This window comes from Schistocerca cancellata, chromosome 10, assembly GCF_023864275.1.
Source record: "Schistocerca cancellata isolate TAMUIC-IGC-003103 chromosome 10, iqSchCanc2.1, whole genome shotgun sequence".
Taxonomy (NCBI): Eukaryota; Metazoa; Arthropoda; class Insecta; order Orthoptera; family Acrididae; genus Schistocerca; species Schistocerca cancellata.
The window spans coordinates 198,656,119-198,673,321 of NC_064635.1; the positions used below are offsets into that span (position 1 = coordinate 198,656,119).

Below are 17,203 nucleotides of genomic sequence, written 5' to 3' on the forward strand. Positions count from 1 at the left end.
AAAGACATCATTTAAAGCCAGCTCTTGAAACTTTATTAGTAGTCTTTTCGGGATGTTGTTGTTGTTGTGGTCTTCAGTTCTGAGACTGGTTTGATGCAGCTCTCCATGCTACTCTATCCTGTGCAAGCTTCTTCATCTCCCAGTACCTACTGCAACCTACATCCTTCTGAATCTGCTTAGTGTATTCATCTCTTGGTCTCCCTCTACGATTTTTACCCTCCACGCTGCCCTCCAATGCTAAATTTGTGATCCCTTGTTGCCTCAAAACATGTCCTACCAACCGATCCCTTCTTCTAGTCAAGTTGTGCCACAAACTTCTCTTCTCCCCAATCCTATTCAATACCTCCTCATTAGTTACGTGATCTACCCACATTATCTTCAGCATTCTTCTGTAGCACCACATTTCGAAAGCTTCTATTCTCTTCTGGTCCAAACTAGTTATCGTCCATGTTTCACTTCCATGCATGGCTACACTCCATACAAATACTTTCAGAAATGACTTCCTGACACTTAAATCTATACTCGATGTTAACAAATTCCTCTTCTTGAGAAACGCTTTCCTTGCCATTGCCAGTCTACATTTTATATCCTCTCTACTTCGACCATCATCGGTTATTTTACTCCCTAAATAGCAAAACTCCTTTACTACTTTAAGTGTCTCATTTCCTAATCTAATTCCCTCAGCATCCCCCGACTTAATTTGACTACATTCCATTATCCTTGTTTTACTTTTGTTGATGTTCATCTTATATCCTCCTTTCAAGACACTGTCCATTCCGTTCAACTGCTCTTCCAAGTCCTTTGCTGTCTCTGACAGAATTACAATGTCATCGGCGAACCTCAAAGTTTTTACTTCTTCTCCATGAATTTTAATACCTACTCCGAATTTTTCTTTTGTTTCCTTTACTGCTTGCTCAATATACAGATTGAATAACATCAGGGAGAGGCTACAACCCTGTCTTACTCCTATCCCAACCACTGCTTCCCTTTCATGCCCCTCGACTCTTATAACTGCCATCTGGTTTCTGTACAAACTGTAAATAGCCTTTCGCTCCCTGTATTTTACCCCTGCCACCTTCAGAATTTGAAAGAGAGTATTCCAGTTAACATTGTCAAAAGCTTTCTCTAAGTCTACAAATGCTAGAAACGTAGGTTTGCCTTTTCTTAATCTTTCTTCTAAGATAAGTCGTAAGGTCAGTATTGCCTCACGTGTTCCAACATTTCTACGGAATCCAAACTGATCTTCCCTGAGGTCGGCTTCTACCAGTTTTTCCATTCGTCTGTAAAGAATTCGCATTACTGTTTTTGCAGATGTGACTTGTTAAACTGATAGTTCGGTAATTTTCACATCTGTCAACACCTGCTTTCTTTGGGATTGGAATTATTATATTCTTCTTGAAGTCTGAGGGTATTTCGCCTGTCTCATACATCGTGCTCACCAGACGGTAGAGTTTTGTCATGACTGGCTCTCCCGAGGCCATCAGTAGTTCCAATGGAATGTTGTCTACTCCCGGGGCCTTGTTTCGACTCAGGTCTTTCAGTGCTCTGTCAAACTCTTCACGCAGTATCTTATCTCCCATTTCGTCTTCCCTTTCCATTTCCATAATATTGTCCTCAAGTACATCGCCCTAGTATAAACCCTCTATATACTCCTTCCACCTTTGTGCCTTCCCTTCTTTGCTTAGAACTGGGTTTCCATCTGAGCTCTTGATATTCATACAAGTGGTTCTCTTCTCTCCAAAGGTCTCTTTAATTTTCCTGTAGGCTGTATCTATCTTACCCCTAGTGAGATAAGCCTCCACATCCTTACATTTGTCCTCTAGCCATTCCTGCTTAGCCATTTTGCACTTTCTGTCCATCTTATTTTTGAGACGTTTTTATTCCTTTTTGCCTGCTTCATTTACTGCATTTTTATATTTTCTCCTTTCATCAATTAAATTCAATATTTCTTCTGTTACCCAAGTATTTCTATTAGCCCTCGTCTTTTTACCTACTTGATCCTCTGCTGCCTTCACTACTTCATCCCTCAAAGCTACCCATTCTTCTTCTACTGTATTTCTTTCCACCATTCCTGTCAATTGTTCCCTTATGCTCTCCCTGAAACTCTCTACAACCTCTGGTTCTTTCAGTTTATCCAGGTCCCATCTCCTTAAATTCCCACCTTTTTGCAGTTTCTTCAGTTTCAATCTGCAGTTCATAACCAATAGATTGTGGTCAGAATCCACATCTGCCCCAGGAAATGTCTTACAATTTAAAACCTGGTTCCTAAATCTCTGTCTTACCATTATATAATCTATCTGATACCTTTTAGTATCTCCAGGATTCTTCCAGGTATACAACCTTCTTTTATGATTCTTGGCTATGATTAAGTTATGCTCTGTGCAAAATTCTACAAGGCGGCTTCCTCTTTCATTCCTTCCCCGCAATCCATATTCACCTACTATGTTTCCTTCTCTCCCTTTTCCTACTGACGAATTCCAGTCACCCATGACTATTAAATTTTCGTCTCCCTTCACTACCTGAATAATTTCTTTTATCTCGTCATACATTTCATCTATTTCTTCATCATCTGCAGAGGTAGCTGGTATATAAACTTGTACTACTGTAGTAGGCATGGGCTTTGTGTCTATCTTGGCCACAATAATGCGTTCACTATGCTGTTTGTAGTAGCTAACCCGCACTCCTATTTTTTTATTCGTTATTAAACCTACTCCTGCATTACCCCTATTTGATTTTGTATTTATAACCCTGTAATCACCTGACCAAAAGTCTTGTTCCTCCTGCCACCGAACTTCACGAATTCCCACTATATCTAACTTTAACCTATCCATTTCCCTTTTTAAATTTTCTAACCTACCTGCCCGATTAAGGGATCTGACATTCCACGCTCCGATCCGTAGAACGCCAGTTTTCTTTCTCCTGATAACGACGTCCTCCTGAGTAGTCCCCGCCTGGAGATCCGAATGGGGGACTATTTTACCTCCGGAATATTTTACCCAAGAGGACGCCATCATCATTTAATCATACAGTAGAGCTGCATGTCCTCGGGAAAAATTACGGCTGTAGTTTCCCCTTGCTTTCAGCCGTTCGCAGTACCAGCACAGCAAGGCCGTTTTGGTTAATGTTACAAGGCCAGATCAGTCAATCATCCAGACTGTTGCCCCTGCAACTACTGAAAAGGCTGCTGCCCCTCTTCAGGAACCACATGTTTGTCTGGCCTCTCAACAGATACCCCTCCGTTGTGGTTGCACCTACGGTACGGCCATCTGTATCGCTGAGGCACGCAAGCCTCCCCACCAACGGCAAGGTCCATGGTTCATGGGGGGCTTTTCGGGATAGTTTACATGAATCTTCAAGAATCTTCCATTTCAGTTCCTTCAGTCTGTCTGTGACATTTTCCTATGGATTCAACAAACCTGTGACCATTCATGCAGTCCTTTTCTGTATATGTTCAAATCCCCTGTTAGACCTATTTGGCATGGGTCCTGTACACTTGAGCAGTATTCTAGAATGGGTTGCATGAGTGATTTGTAAGCAATCTCATTTGTAGACTTGACAGTTCTCCCCCAGCATTCTATCAATAATCTGAAGTCTACCACTTTCTTTACCCACAACTGACCCTATGTGATCATTCCATTTCATATTCTACGAAGTGCTACACCTAGGTATTTGTATGAGTTGGCTGATCCAACAGGGACACATTGATGTTATAGTCACAGGATACTACATTTTTTTCATTTTGTGAAGTGCAAAATTTTACATTTCTGAACATTTAAAGCAAGTTGCCACTCTTTGCATGATTTAAAATCTTATCAAGATCTGACTGAATTTTTATGCAGCTGCTTTCATGTAGTACTTCATTGTAGATAACTGCATCATCTGCAAAAAGCCGTGTTTTACTATTAATATTGTCTGCAAAGTCTTTAATATACAACATGAAGAGGGAGGGTCCCAACAAACTTCCCTGGGGTACACCCAAAGTTATTCCTACATCTGACAATGATCCTCCATGCAAGATAATGTGCTGCATCCTCCCTATTAAAGTCCTCAATCCAGTCACAAATTTCACTTGATACTCCATATGATCATAATTTGACAATAAATGTTGGTGTGGCACTGACTCAAGTGATTTATAGAAATCAAGAAAGGCTGCATCTACCCAATTGCCTTAACCTAAAGCTTTCGATACATCATTTGAGAAAAGTGAGAGTTGGGTCTCATACGCTCAATGTTTTCAGAATCCATGCTGGTTGTCCTTGAGGAGGTCATTCTGTTCAAAATACATAGTTATGTTTGAGCACAGAAATGTTCTAAGATTCTACAAGAAATCTGCCACACAGTTTGTACCTAGAACTATGAAGTTATCAAAGGTTTCTTTGAGAATGTAGTCAGATTGGAGGTTTACTAAGTTTGTAAAGAGTCAATGGCATGGATTCCTTTTTTTCATATACCTCCTATTTACTTTCTTACCGGAACAGACAGCTTTTATCTTCGGAGTAACGTACATGCTGAATTTTGTTTATAGATTGTATCTCTACAGCCAGTACAAGAATTTTAATTTGCCTGCAGGTTGCATTCAACCTGGATCCCATGGTGATTTCATTATGATCACTCACATAATGACACACCACAAAATGACTTTAATCTCTTGAGTGTATTGAGGTTTGGTACTAAAAAGGTATTCTGTTGTACAAAACAATTAACAGTTGTGGGGGAACAGAAGCAAGCCCCACTCACACACCTCAGCTGTTATCTAGCTGTCGGATGAGTGAGGTGTGGGATGAGATTGATTGATTGATTGATTTCTTTATTAATCCATGTAACAATTTACATTGTGTGGATTTCGTCAGCAAAATCATATACAATACAATATACCTACAATTATACACGTAAAATTTTTATTTACACACATTTTTGAGGTAACTTAAATTAGTTTTATATCCTTGTGTAATTTGTAATTTTCTTATAGTACTGTACAATTTTGATTTCATATTATAATTATTTCCTCATGTATTACAATGCAGGCTACTTTAATTACACTACATGTTTTAATTCAGATAGTCCATTACTGCGTAATAACTTTTATTTAATAAAAAAAAAATTAGTTTTGTTTTGAACTGTCCGATTGTGTCAATATCTTTTATTTTTTGGGGTAATTTATTATATAATTTAACAGCATTGTACAACAAGCTCTGCTGAGTTTTAACTTTATTTTTCCTATCTAGATGCAGATTGTATTGGTTTCTAGTTTCATAGCTGTGTACTAAAGAATTTTTCATATAGCAGTCAATATTTTTTTTTACATACATAACACTTTGAAAAATGTAGTCACAGGGGACAGTAAGGATTTCCAGCTTTTGGAAATGTTCAAGGCAGTGAGCCCTACTGTCACTCTTGGTTATTATACGAATTGCTCTTTTCTGTTATTTGAAAATTATTTGAATATTTTTACTGTTGACTCCCCAAAATATTATTCCATAGGTAATAACAGAGTGGATATAAGAAAAATATACAGATCTGACACATGTAGTATCACAAACTGCAGTCAGAATTCTCAGAGCATAGCATGCTGTAGCGATTCTGTTACTAAGTATTTTAATATGTTCTTCCCACTTTAACTGACTGTCAACATGCATACCAAGAAATTTTGTGTAGTCTACACATTCTATAGTTTCATTGTTTAACTTAAAGTTGTTATAGTGTGGTTTTTTGCAGACATAGAAGTTAACAGCATTTGTTTTTTTAAGATTTAGTGTTAGTTTATTATTGGATGCCCACTCACGTACACTGTTTAGTGTTTGTTTGGCTTTTTCTTTTAGTGCATCTGGTGATTTGTCACTGATTAGAACATTTGAGTCACCTGCAAACAATATTGTTTGTCCATGCTTGATGCTCTGTGGGAAGTCGTTTATGTAAATGAGGAATAGTACTGGGCCAAGGACACTACCCTGTGGGACACCTATATTTACATAATTTGGGTCTGAAGTATACTTTACAATATAGTTTGAGCAACTTGAAATATGTGAGACTTCAGTTATCTGTCTTCTATTTTTTAGGTATGACTGGAACCATTTGTTCACAAGTCCCCTTATTCCAAGTTCATCTAACTTATTTAACAATATGTTGTGGTCTACTGTATCAAACGCTTTAGTTAGATCAAGAAATATACCAGTTGTTTAGTTCCCTTTATCTAATGCTTCTAGAATGTGTTTTGTGAGGTGTGCTGTTGCTGATTCTGTGCTTTTCCCTGATCGAAATCCAAACTGGTCAACAGACAGTAAGTTGTATTTATTTAAATAATTCATTAGCCTATCTTTCATAATAGTTTCTAATATTTTTGCAAAGCTTGATAGTAGAGAAATTGGCCTATAATTATCAATTATTCCTGCATCACATTTTTTGAAGAGAGGTAGTAATTTCGCATATTTTAAATAGTCTGGAAAGTAGCCCTGCTTGGAAGATTGATTTATAATATCAACTAAAGGTGGAAGTAGGCTCTTGATACAGTCCTTAATTATAAAAATTGGGACTTCATCCAGACCAGCTGAGTTTTTGTTTCTCAGTTTGCTGACTGCTTTATAGACTTCTTCCTGTGTTGTAGGGAATAACACCATTGAGTGTGATACACCATTATTTGGCTTTTTGACCTGAGGGGCTGTTAGAAAATTTTCCTGTAATTTTATTCCTATGCCACTAAAATAATCATTTATATAGTTTGCCAAATATATTGGGTCTTTTATTAGAGTCCCTTCCTCTTTGATTTTCAAGTTTGACAGATTCATTTTCCTGGTACCAGTTTCCTGCTTCACAATCTTCCATACTGCCTTATTTTTGTTTTCAGCAGAGTGCACTATTTTGGAGTTACGAGCTCTCTTTGCTGAGAGCAATATTTTCCTATATGTTTTCCTATATCTTTTATAAAAGAGTGAGAAAGCAGGATTAGTTTGGCTGTGTTTAATGGAGCTCAGGTACTTTAGTGTTTCAGATGATTTTTTGATTCCTGCTGTTGATAATGGACATAATACTTTAGGAAATGTTTCTTCAAAATTTAATTTGAACAATGTCATGAAATTTTTGAATTTTTCATTTGCATCTACCTCTGAGTATACTGAGTCCCATGTTTGTCCTGCTATCTGTTTGGCAAACTCATGTCTATTTTTTTTAGAAAAAATTCGTCTGTAAATATGCATTTTCTTTGTTTCTTCTGGAGCCACTTTTATATTAATGATTTGAGCTGAGTGATCAGATAATCCTAGCTCTGCTACCACCACCTCACAGTTATCTTTGCCTAAATCTGTTAATACCTGATCAACAGCTGTCTTTGAGTATTTTGTTATTCTGGTTGCACTGTTAACCATTGGAACTAAATTGAAACTTTGAGCAAGACTTTGTAATGAGTCCCATGTAGAATCAGGATTCAGTTTATCCACATTTAGGTCTCCACATATGAGAATGTGGTTCTTTGGAGTGGATATCTTGTTAAGAACATGATTAAGTTTGGAGTAAAAGATATTGAAGTCTCCACTAGGAGATCTGTATATACATAAGATAATCAAATTCCTACACCTGTACTGGTCCCTGATTTCAACTGCTGCCAGTTCAAAATGTTGCTCTTCACTGATTACACATAAATCGCTTCTGGTCTTATACTGATAATTTTGTTTTACATAAATACAACACCCTCCACACTTCATAGAAGTCCTACAGTATGCACACGCTAAATTATAAGACTGCAAGACTAACTTATTAATTTCAGCCTCATTGCACCAATGCTCAGTGAGACAAACAACTGAGCACTCTGTAGACTCCAGCTCCACTTCTAGCTGTTGGGTCTTATTTGCTAGGGAACGTATATTTTGGTGAACAACTGTTAATTAAGTTTTTCCGGCACTATTTGCATTCCCGCTTTTTTTTGTTTTAATGTCGTTCTGTTTTGGTTCAACTGCTTCCTTATTATGATTACACTCACGTTTTTTGTTTGCATATGGTATTCTTGGATAGTCACCCCCTGCAGACCGTATTAGTTTCCCTTATTTTTTATAATTTTACATAAATCCAGGAGCATTTTACTGAAAGTCATTGCACCTAGTCTGTTTAGGTGCAGGCCATCCCTACCCAGACATTTGTCGTCGAGAAATTTATTTGGGTCAACAAATACAACACCAAGTTCGCCGCACTGTTCCCTAATGCCAGTGTTTATTTTGTTTGTATACGCGTTACTCACCTATCTTCTTTGTAGAATTCCGTTGATAACAATTCTGGAGCTTGTAAACAAACCTTTGGCTGACCGAATTACATTACGAATATCATTTATGATTTCTTCTTGTCTGCTAATTCTAATAGAGTTTGTCCCTACGTGAATTATCACGCCTTTAAAATTTGTGTTGGAATCATTGTTGTTTTGGTTGGATTTTTCCGTGTTCCTAATGTTGTTGAAATGTTTCACAATCTGCTGTGGTCGGATTCCAGGGCGAACATCGACTTTACAGTTCGGAACCACTACATTTTTTAACATGGAGTCGCCGATGACAAAGAAATCACTTTTGTCGATCTGTTTTGCTGGATTTCTTTCACATTTATCTTTTTTCTTATACGTCACAGTTTTCCACTTATATTTGCTTACAGATTTACCGCACGAATCGTTTTCCGCCACTGTTTTCACTGGGATTGCTTACAGATTTACCGCACGAATCGTTTTCCGCCACTGTTTTCACTGGGATTTGCATATGCGAGTTTACATAGGTTTGTTTACTTCCCAATAACGGCGTTTGCACGCGGGAGTTTATTGAATTTCCACATGTTTCGCTTTCTGCCACTGTTTTTGCCGGAATATGCACATGTAAGTTTTCACGGTTTTGTTTTTTGCTCGCGAACGGAGTTTGCACAAAAGAGTCCTCACATTTGTTTGTTTTGTTCTGTAATGGGTTTCCACATACGCAGCTTGCCGGTTCACTTTTTAGCTTTGCGTTTTCTTCTTTCAGAGACTGAATCTCTTTTTTGAGAGTTCCGATATCACTTTGTAGCACTTTAATTATTTCTTCTTTTGACTTTATGGTACTTACAAGTTCTGATGTTTCCCACTGCAAACAGTCGGTGCATGTCCACGGAACTTCGTCACTAATGAATTTCAGGTTCACTTTTGCGCACTTCTCATGGAGCCAAAAATTGCACTTTACGCATAAGATTCCTTTTATCACACGTTTTCTGCATTGCTTACATGTAGAACCGCTGATTTTTTCCTTTTTGGTAGAGACAGACGTGTCGTTACACTTTTCATTCGGCGCCATCATTGCTGAAGGTAAAGGAGTGAGCTGTGGTAATGGAGTAGCTGTGCTATTTATAATGAGCATGCCTCTGACACTTTTTTTGAGTGCCTGATAAAACTTATTTTTTGTTGTATATAATGTGTGGAAGTGAGTGAAAGCTTTGGAACTGAAATAACTGAGATTAACAAGCTTATATTTTGAAAGAGAGGTCAAGGTTAAACAGATTGGCAGATCAGCATCTCACTTTAATGCAAGTAACTAAACCTAAAAACGGAAGTTAAAGTTTGACACATACAAAAAGAACACTTATATTTATGAATGTGAAGAAAGAAACAGATCTTATCATTTTCCTGCCTTCTTTTTGTTTAAAAATCGCAATGCAGAAGGGACCCATGATGGTGCAGTTTGGTCCCTTTAAACTTCAAACCCAACCACCCCACAATGCAGATTAGATGAAGCACATTAGTAATGTTCTCCATAGAAAATGACATGATTCACAAAATACCTAATTCAATGAATAGTTTTCTGAGCTGTTCACATGAAAAAGATGCAAGAATGAACTTTGTGTCAAAGAATTGCCTATAGTTCTGTTTTTCTTCCTTGCACATTATTTTTATCTCATTGTATGGAACAAAATTGTCTTCAGTGATGGGTCCCACTTTGAACTGAGCCCTGATGACCTGCAGTGACATGTCTGAAGACGCTCCGAACAGCAGTGGGATACCAGTGTGAGTGTCATCTGCCGTACAGCCAAACAGCCACGAGTAATGGTCTGGGATGCCATTTGGTTTTGTAGCAAGACCCCTTTGGTTGTCATCTGCAGTACCCTGCCCTTCATGGCAAGCCAACCTCGGCTTACATTTCAGCAGGGATCACAACCACCCACATGTGGTGAGAATTTGTGCTGCTTGTCTTCATGCTGGCTACACTTTATCTTGGCCAGAAATGTTGCCAGACCTCTCCCCAATTGAGAACGTTCGAAGAGTTCTGGGCAGGGTCCTCCAACCAGCTTGAGAATTTGACAATCTCACACACCAATTGGATAGAATATGGCATGATATCCCTCACGAGGACACCTGTCAACTCTATCAATCAATGGCAAGTCAAAGAACTGCTTGCATAAGGGCCAAAGGTGAATCATCACAGTATCAATGTGTGAAGTCCTTTCTTTTGAATAAATTGTCCAGTTTTTCTGAAACTGTAGTCTACTGATTTGCATCCTTTTCATATAATTTCTTCAAGGTGCATGTTTCTTTCTTACCATTTTTTCTTCTTCTTGTTCTTGTTCTTGTTCTTCGTCTTCCTAGAATGTATTACAGGTCGTCCTATAATTAATTTTGCACTATACAGTGGAGTGTATACTGATTTGAAACTTCCTGGTAGATTAAAATTGTGTAACACTGGGTCAGAGACCCAAAATGTTTGCCTTTCATGGGCAGGTACTGTGCCTTACAACGTATCCAAGCATGACCTCATGACTTGCCCTCACAGCTTCACTTTCTGCTAGTACCTCTTCCACTACCTTCCAAACTTCTCAGAAGTTCTCCTGCATAGTGTGTTGGACTAATATACCTTTCTTCCAGGTTGCTGGTCCCACATAGTATACAGGAGAACTTCTGAGAAGTTTCTAAGATAGGAGACAAGTTACTGGCGGAAGTGAAGCTGTGAGGGCAGGTTGTGAGTTGTGCTATGACACCTCAATCGGTACAGCACTTGCCCACAAAAGGCAAAGTTTCTTGTTTTGAGTCTTGGTCCAGCACTTAATCTCTCAGGAGGTTACATATAGTTTTGTAGGCCTCTTTACTTCATTTGCAGCTTTATTTTACAGAGAAACTGTGTGTGTTCCAAAGAAACTTTTTAATGATCTTCATATCATTTGATGATTTTGAATTTCTATAAATCCCCAGCTGTATAAGCCACACCTTTTTTGTAGACAATGTAGCTTTACTGATGTGGTTCTTGTAGTCTTTCCTCAGTACCACCAATCTCAATCACCTCAAAAATGAAAGTCTAAATAAGTGTAAAAAAGTTCACTTAGCTTTTTAAGATGAAGTTAGTAGCCAGAGACAAATATAACATACCACACTCGAGGTCCAGGATGTTAAATGACATGGCATGGAGTTAATAGTTATTCTATCAGAAAAGTATGGTTTATTTATTATTCCACACAGTTTCACATTGCCACATGAAAATTTGAACATATAAAACACAGAATGCTTTTCACTGTCTATATGCCACATATACTGGAAAGAGCTTTATGGGAATTAATTTAATCCACGTCAAAAACAGACACATTTAGCATCTGCGAACAGTAGTAAGATGATAAACTGCATTTTCCCAAAGCTTCTAGAACTTTCAGTGAGTCAGCACTATGTTACTGTGATTATCATTTTTAGATTATTCATCATAAAATTTAATTCACTGAACAGTTCTTGAGGACATGTATTTATGTGAAGATTTTTGGTAATAACAGCTGATAACAAATGTGAAAACATTTGCACATATTAAAACTGAAAACTTCTTGTTATGTTGAAACCTCAGTTAATTACATATTGATATAAGAAATATAAAAATGGATATGTTGACATAAATTTTATCTGCAGTTGAAATAATGTGTTAAAATTAAATTATGTATTTTAGTTTAAGTGGATTTGCTGTTGAATGTTTGTAAACTAATCTTCAAATTGCATCATAAATGAAAACAAGACCAAATCTGTCCAGAATTTAGTTGGTATCAGATACTCACTGGTTGGGAAGAAGGTTTCATCAGACCTCACTTTTCACAGTGTGAGATAGCACTTTCTCAAAGATTTACACAACACCTCCACTTAGTTTGCGTTAATGCACATGTATATTCTTCACTAAGTTCAATAATTAAATACGGTGACCAGTTTCTCTACTACAAAAATTAGGGAAGTATATTGAACCAGACACAACACCTACACCTAATACTGCTGAAGTAAATTGCGCTATTGTAGCACAAAAACACAGTTCATGTATACTTGAAAAAGCTGCAGTGCACACTTAACACTATTCTGTAGTAATTTATTGAAGAGGTTCACACTTTAGTAGCTCAGTTAAGCCAGTCCATAATGAGTTTCACTGAACCAACAAACTCTAGTTTCGATGGGAATTATGTTCCACACTTCTCATCTGTCATGACAGTTCAGTTAAAATATTCCTTAATGTGAAGTACTGTAATCACTCTAAAGCCCTAACATATTAAAAGTTATCGAGTTTTATGAATGTCGGTGTGCATATTTTCACATAAAGAAAATGCACAGTTGTGGCATGAATCAACACAGGAAGTATGCACCTGTATTAGGTTTTACTCATGAGCTTTCAGATGGCAGACTGTCAATTTTGGATGGTGTCTGACTACTTATAGATCAGTGTAAGAGTAAACTGTTATTTTGTAAATTATATTATGCTTTGAAAATCAGCTGGGCTGATGTTTACTGTTTTGGATGAACTTTAAGGTCTAATGTGATGCTGGCTTATAGAAAATACTGCTGTTTAGAAATTTAGGAAAATACATGGACACTATTCTCCTTATGCAGTATGAGTCCCCTTTTTTTACATGTATAAGCACCATTTTGCAAGTTATAATAAATTACACAATATTATTAATTGGTGTGTTAATCAATGAATGAATGCCCTACATAACCTTGTACAGAAAAACTAAAGCAACAAAAGTATATAGTCAGAGTTTGGAATCTAACAATTGTTATGACAAAATCTTCAATGATAAAAGACAGTGGCTCTGATCATCAAGTTGAATTATTTCAGAAATTAATTAGTTTTTGATTAGTTAAAGAATTTTGCATGAAAGCCAGAATGCATAGCTTTGTGTTGGTGTGGATCATTACATGGAATTACACTGATCACCTCACAAAGTTTTTCGCATATAGTACTATAGCATTAACTTTAATTAACTGCAACTTCTATTCAACTTGCTGAACTAATATCAGTGGAACCAGTACACTCAAAATAGGAATCTGAATAATATATTCATGTGAAATATAGTCTAAAGAAGAACTTGGGATTTTAAAGTAAGTGTTACAAGCCAATAGATAAATGTATCCAAAATAAGGTTAGGTGGATGGCGGAAAGACACTTCGTAACCTCTTAGTTCATCCCTATGAAATCCCCAAACCACCTTCCCTACCCTCTGGCTCCTACCCTTGTAACTGCCCCCAGTGTAAAACCTGTCCCATGCACCCTCACACCACCACCTACTCCAATCGTGTAACCCGGAAGGCGTACACGATCAAAGGCAGAGCCACGTGTGAAAGCACCCACGTGATTTACCAACTGACCTGCCTACACTGTGAAGCGTTCTATGTGGGAATGACCAGCAACAAACTGTCCATTCGCATGAATGGACACAGGCAGACAGTGTTTGTTGGTAATGAGGATCACCCTGTGGCTAAACATGCCTTGGTGCAAGGCCAGCACATCTTGGCACAGTGTTATACCGTCCGGGTTATCTGGATACTTCCCACTAACACCAACCTGTCAGAACTCCGGAGATGGGAACTTGCCCTTTAGCATATCCTCTCTTCTTGCTATTCGCCAGGCCTCAATCTCCGCTAATTTCTAATTTAAATTTGCCGCCGCTCATACCTCACCTGTCTTTCAACAACATCTTTGCCTCTGTACTTCCTCCTCGACTGACATATCTGCCCAAACTCTTTGCCTTTACAAATGTCTGCTTGTGTCTGTGTATATGCGGATGGATATGTGTGTGTGTGTGCGAGTGTATACCTGTCCTTTTTTCCCCCTAAGGTAAGTCTTTCCGCTCCCGGGATTGGAATGACTCCTTACTCTCTCCCTTAAAACCCACATCCTTTAATCTTTCCCTCTCCTTCCCTCTTTCCTGACGAAGCAACCCTTTGTTGCGAAAGCTTGAATTTTGTGTGTATGTTTGTGTTCGTTTGTGTGTCTATCGACCTGCCAGTGCTTTTGTTTGGTAAGTCTCATCATCTTTGTTTTTAGATATATTTTTTCCACGTGGAATGTTTCCCGTGTGTGTGTGTGTTAATTAGCCACAGTTTGAAATTGGTGGTCAGCAATACAAAAATTAGAGGTAATGACAGCTCCTTCTATCAATAGTTATGAACTGCAGTAGGCAACTGGGCTGTCATCACGTGGGATAAAAATAACATCTTCTTTAGCATGTGTGGCACATAAGAGCCAAGAGAATGACAACTATTACTATCATGCCTGAACAGCTGCAGCACATAGAATGCAATGTAAAATAAAAGCAATGATACACAATACAGAATTTTAACAGTGGAAATCCAGGAAGGAATATTAGAGAAGGAAATGTGCTACTCACCATATAGCAGAGATGCTGAGTCGCAGATAGACACAACAAAAAGATTCACACAATTATAGCTTTCGGCCATTAAGGTCTCTGTCGATTATATATATTTGTTGCTGGTCATTCCCACATAGAACGCTTCACAGTGTAGGCAGGTCAGTTGGTAAATCACGTGGGTGCTTTCACACGTGGCTCTGCCTTTGATCGTGTACACCTTCCGGGTTACAGGACTGGAGTAGGTGGTGGTGGGAGGGTGCATGGGACAGGTTTTACACCGGGGGCGGTTACAGGGGTAGGAGCCAGAGGGTAGGGAAGGTGGTCTGGGGATTTCATAGGGATGAACTAAAAGGTTGCGAAGGTTAGGTGGACGGCGGAAAGACACTCTTGGTGGAGTGGGGAGGATTTCATGCCTACACTGTGAAGCGTTCTATGTGGGAATGACCAGCAACAAACTGTCCATTCGCATGAATGGACACAGGCAGACAGTGTTTGTTGGTAATGAGGATCACCCTGTGGCTAAACATGCCTTGGTGCACGGCCAGCACATCTTGGCACAGTGTTACACCGTCCGGGTTATCTGGATACTTCCCACTAACACCAACCTGTCAGAACTCCGGAGATGGGAACTTGCCCTTCAGCATATCCTCTCTTCTCGCTATCCGCCAGGCCTCAATCTCCGCTAATTTCTAATTTCAATTTGCCGCTGCTCGTACCTCACCTGTCTTTCAACATCATCTTTGCCTTTGTACATCCGCCCCGACTGACATCTCTGCCCAAACTCTTTGCCTTTACAAATGTCTGCTTGTGTCTGTGTATATGAGGATGGATATGTGTGTGTGTGCGAGTGTATACCTGTCCTTTTTTCCCTCCTTTTTTCCCCCTAAGGTAAGTCTTTCCGCTCCCGGGATTGGAATGACTCCTTACCCTCTCCCTTAAAACCCAAATCCTTTTGTCTTTCCCTCTCCTTCCCTCTTTCCTGACGAGGCAACCATTGGTTGCGAAAGCTAGATTTTGTGTGTATGTTTGTGTTTGTCTGTGTGTCTATCGACCTGCCAACGCTTTTGTTTGGTAAGTCTCATCATCTTTCTTTTTAAATATATTTTTCCCACGTGGAACGTTTCCCTCTATATATATATATATATATATATATATATATATATATAACAAAAAGATTCACACAATTATAGCTTTCGGCCACATCCTTTCGTCTTTCCCTCTCCTTCCCTCTTTCCTGATGAGGCAACAGTTTGTTGCGAAAGCTTGAATTTTGTATGTATGTTTGTGTTCGTTTGTTTGTCTGTCGACCTGTCAGCACTTTCATTTGGTAAGTCACATCATCTTTGTATATATATATATATATATATATATATATATATCCCTGCTGGAGAGCCACGTGGCTTCCTCAAATCCTGCCCTGAAATGAGATCCATCCTTCATGAAATCCTCCCCACTCCACCAAGAGTGTCTTTCCGCCGTCCACCTAACCTTCGTAACCTCTTAGTTCATCCCTATGAAATCCCCAAACCACCTTCCCTACCCTCTGGCTCCTACCCTTGTAACGGCCCCCGGTGTAAAACCTGTCCCATGCACCCTCCCACCACCACCTACTCCAGTCCTGTAACCCGGAAGGTGTACACGATCAAAGGCAGAGCCACGTGTGAAAGCACCCACGTGATTTACCAACTGACCTGCCTACACTGTGAAGCGTTCTATGTGGGAATGACCAGCAACAAACTGTCCATTCGCATGAATGGACACAGGCAGACAGTGTTTGTTGGTAATGAGGATCACCCTGTGGCTAAACATGCCTTGGTGCACGACCAGCACATCTTGGCGCAGTGTTACACCATCCGGGTTATCTGGATACTTCCTACCTACACCAACCTATCCGAACTCCGGAGATGGGAACTTGCTCTTCAATATATCCTCTCTTCTCGTTATCCACCAGGCCTCAATCTCCGCTAATTTCAAGTTGCCGCCACTCATACCTCACCTGTCATTCAACAACATCTTTGCCTCTGCACTTCTGCCTCGACTGACATCTCTGCCCAAACTCTTTGTCTTTAAATATGTCTGCTTGTGTCTGTATATGTGTGGATGGATATGTGTGTGTGTGCGAGTGTATACCCGTCCCTTTTTCCCCCTAAGGTAAGTCTTTCCACTCCCGGGACTGGAATGACTCCTTTCCCTCTCCCTTAAAACCCACATCCTTTCGTCTTTCCCTCTCCTTCCCTCTTTCCTGATGAGGCAACAGTTTGTTGCGAAAGCTTGAATTTTGTATGTATGTTTGTGTTCGTTTGTTTGTCTGTCGACCTGCCAGCACTTTCATTTGGTAAGTCACATCATCTTTGTTTTTAGGTATATTTTCCCTCGTGGAATGTTTCCTTCCACACACACACACACACACACACACACACACACACACACACACACACACACACACACACACACACACACACACACACACACACACACACGACTGCAGTCTCAGGGAACTGAAACCACAAAGACAAAGACTTAAATGGCTGAAATATATTATTGTGAGAATTTTTTTGTTGTACCTATCTGTAACTCAGAATCTCCACTATATGATGAGTAGCAACTTTCCTTC

At 39.1% G+C, this 17,203-nt stretch overlaps 1 protein-coding gene across 3 annotated transcripts in view; it reads left to right on the forward strand.

The window, feature by feature from the left end:
- The window catches only part of LOC126106826 (uncharacterized), a 191,976-nt gene that overhangs the window by 148,510 nt on the left and 26,263 nt on the right, over positions 1–17,203 (forward strand). The window lies entirely within an intron of this gene.